General features: G+C 44.8%; 1 long non-coding RNA gene across 1 annotated transcript in view; it reads right to left on the bottom strand.

Annotated features, from left to right (window-relative positions):
- The window catches only part of LOC109313226, a 13,673-nt gene extending 10,871 nt beyond the window's left edge, over nt 1-2,802 (bottom strand). Inside the window, exon 1 of the long non-coding RNA XR_002101997.1 lies at nt 2,660-2,802. This is a non-coding gene — a long non-coding RNA (uncharacterized LOC109313226). The remainder of the gene's footprint in view (nt 1-2,659) is intronic.
- Nucleotides 2,803-3,109: the final 307 nt, after the last annotated feature.

Here is a 3,109-nt window from a genome sequence, read left to right as displayed (position 1 = left end):
GAGGGGGTGGGGCCTGTGTGATTCAGAGATTCATCTGCAGCTAAAATTTCTGAATCAGATTTGACTGAATCAATTCAGGACAGTGATTCACATTACCAAATCGAAACACTGTCCCCCGAATCTGAATCGAACACTAGCCGCTTCACACAGGCCTAGTTTCCTGCATCTGATGTATTAGAAAACAACTTACAAACCCCAGTGTCTTCGGCAAAATGCTCCTTAATGTTTTTTGGCCTCCCTGTTTTTCACACTTGACCTACCAGAGTTTGTGTGCCTTCCTGTCCAGTGTTTGCACACCTTCCATTTTTTGAATGATACCTTTTTTGCCTTCAGTAGCCTCTTTACTGTAGTGATAAAGGTTAGACTTTGGAGATAGTTCCTTACAAGGGAATGTCTTATCAGGTGAGGAATTTGAACATGATCCCTGGGTAGTAAGGGGAACTCAAGATGGAGGCAGCCACATGGTCTGTGCTGGAGAAACCCTGTTGTAGCATCATTCATGGTCTGTTCTTGTCCTCATTCATAGTTGTGTTATTCACTGGGACCTAAGTCATTATACTTACTACACTATTAAACTGTGAATGATTTTTACCTTCTTGCCTAGTATCTTTTTTGATTTGTGGTACACACTTCTTGAGCCTCTATTATGGTGTTTTTAAACAGCTTCCAAGCTGCCTGTAGGCCTCTTACATTATTGAGCATTCCTTTTAATTTGATTCCAACTAACATCCTTATCTCTGAATACCAGTAATTTTTCCTTCTAAAGTAAATACCAGCACAGTGGATAAGAAAAATATAAAAGGGGAGATAACTTGATTATGAATTATAAGCACCTTTCCAGGGAGACAATGCTGGATTCTGATGACCTTTTTGGCCTAGCACAGAAAGGCTTAAGAAGAACCAGTGTATGGGAGTTTAAGCCAACACATTCAATTTAGAAAGAAGTATAAATTTCCTAAAGGAAAGAAGTTAATAATTGGAAAGAACTCCCAAAAAGGAAAGGTAGGCTCTCCATTGCTTGTTTTTCTTCAAAATCGAGAAAGGATGCCTTTCTGGAAGCGAGGCTTTTGCTGGCCACAAGATCCTGGGCTCAGTACTGGGGCAGCTGGGTAATTTCTGAAGTCTGAGTCATGTAGGAAGTCAGATGAGATGATTTACAGGTAATAGTTTTTTCTGGCTTTAAACTATGTGAGTGAATTTAGGAATCCATCTCCCTCACAAGTCAACAGTTTCCCCTTGTTCATTGTGAGGCCGAGAAAAGCCTGCAGGGCTTTAGGAAAACTGAGGTGACCTCAAGCATCTATCTTAATGGAAGAGGAGCAAGTTAGCCAGTCATTAACAGAAGGTGTTTTGGAGGGACTAGACTGGCCAGCATTGGTCCTATGAGGCACTAAGGGAAGCGGAAGGCAACTGAGGGCCCTGAAAAGCAGACTGGGCAAAGGAAGGCCACAAAGCCTCTTTCTGCCACAGGTAGGGAAGATCTGTGAGCAAATGAAGAGCTGAGATTTATTAGGGCCTTGGAGGTCCAGTTTTGTTGGGGTACTGATTGTTGGAGGATGGGTTGCAAGACCAGGTCCAGGTAGATAATCAAGTGGATTCTCAGGTAACCTCTCAGAATGCCTGCGCTGTTCAATTTCGTCATCAGCGATTTGGATGACGGGGTGAAATGCAACCTGTTTAAATTTGCTGATGATACCAAAATTTGGGGTGAGGTGAGCATGCTAATAGGGAGGGAAAGATTGCAGCAAGATCTGGATAGGTTACAGGAGTGGGCTAACATAAACAGGATGCGTTTCAATACTGACAAGTGCAGGGCGCTGCACTTAGGCAGTAGAAACCAGGAGCACGCTTGTAGAATGGGAAACTTCCTTCTTGAGAGCACGGAGGCAGAAAGGGATCTTGGAGTCATTACTGACTCCAAGACGAACATGGGCCGACAATGCGAGGTCACGGTTGGCAGGGCTAACCGGACATTGTCGTGCATCCACAGGTGCATCTCAAGTAGAGCCAGGGAGGTGATCCTCCCCCTCTATGCGACACTGGTCAGGCCACAGCTGGAGTACTGCGTCCAGTTCTGTGCGCCCCACTTCAGGAGGGATGTGGACAACATTGAAAGGGTCCAGAGGAGGGCCACCCGCATGATCCAGGGACAACAGGGCAGACCCTACATTGAAAGACTGCGAGACCTGAACCTGTTCAGCCTTCACAAGAGAAGGTTGAGGGGGGACCTGGTGACTGTCTATAGACTCATTAGGGGGGACCAGAAGGGTTTGGGGGAGACACTGTTTCCCCTAATGCCCCCTGGCATGACAAGGAACAATGGACACAAGTTATTGGAGAGTAGGTTTAGATTAGACATCCGTAAGAACTACTTCACAGTTAGGACGGCTAGGAGCTGGAACAAACTTCCTAGGGAAGTGGTGCTGGCTCCTACCCTGGGGATCTTTAAGAAGAGGCTTGATGCCTACCTGCCTGGACTCATTTGAGTCCAGTTTTTTCTCCCGCCCAGGCCGGGAGGGGAGGGGGGGTCGGACTTGAAGATCTACAAGGTCCCTTCCAACCATACTTCTATGATATTTGACTCCAATTTTGTAAGTTTTCTCTTTCCCAACTGTTGTCTCACGTTGTCTCCAGGACATGAAAAGTCTGTAGGACTCACCTCTTTTGCTTTTCAAGCTGAATGCCTTTGATAACTATCTTGGAGTCTTCAATTGTGAATATCTGGTCCTTAGAGATATCCCATAGTGGTTTGGATACTATATCAATCCTGATTTTCACCAAAGAGTCCAGAATCCCCACTACAGTGCTGAAGAAGGTGAAATGCCAATTAATTAACCATCTTGCTGATCACACAAACAGAATCCCATCATGTCCTTATTGCAGTGACCTCACTGGACTAAACTTGGAATTTCATTACAACTGGTATGAAGCCTAAAACACTGGTATAACAATGGAATGCAGCTATTTATGGTGATCAAACTGGAGAAAGGGGCAAAACATGACAGTAATTCTCTGAAATACAGGAGGAAACTGTAACTAACAGCCCTAACCCTAACAGAAAAAGCATCTTACAACCTTTTGCCCCAGAACGAAATAAAAAGGGTTCAGT

The sequence above is a fragment of the Crocodylus porosus genome, unplaced genomic scaffold (genome assembly GCF_001723895.1).
Source record: "Crocodylus porosus isolate Cpor-Errol unplaced genomic scaffold, CroPor_comp1, whole genome shotgun sequence".
Taxonomy (NCBI): Eukaryota; Metazoa; Chordata; order Crocodylia; family Crocodylidae; genus Crocodylus; species Crocodylus porosus.
This window is presented reverse-complemented; position numbering and strand designations above follow the sequence as displayed.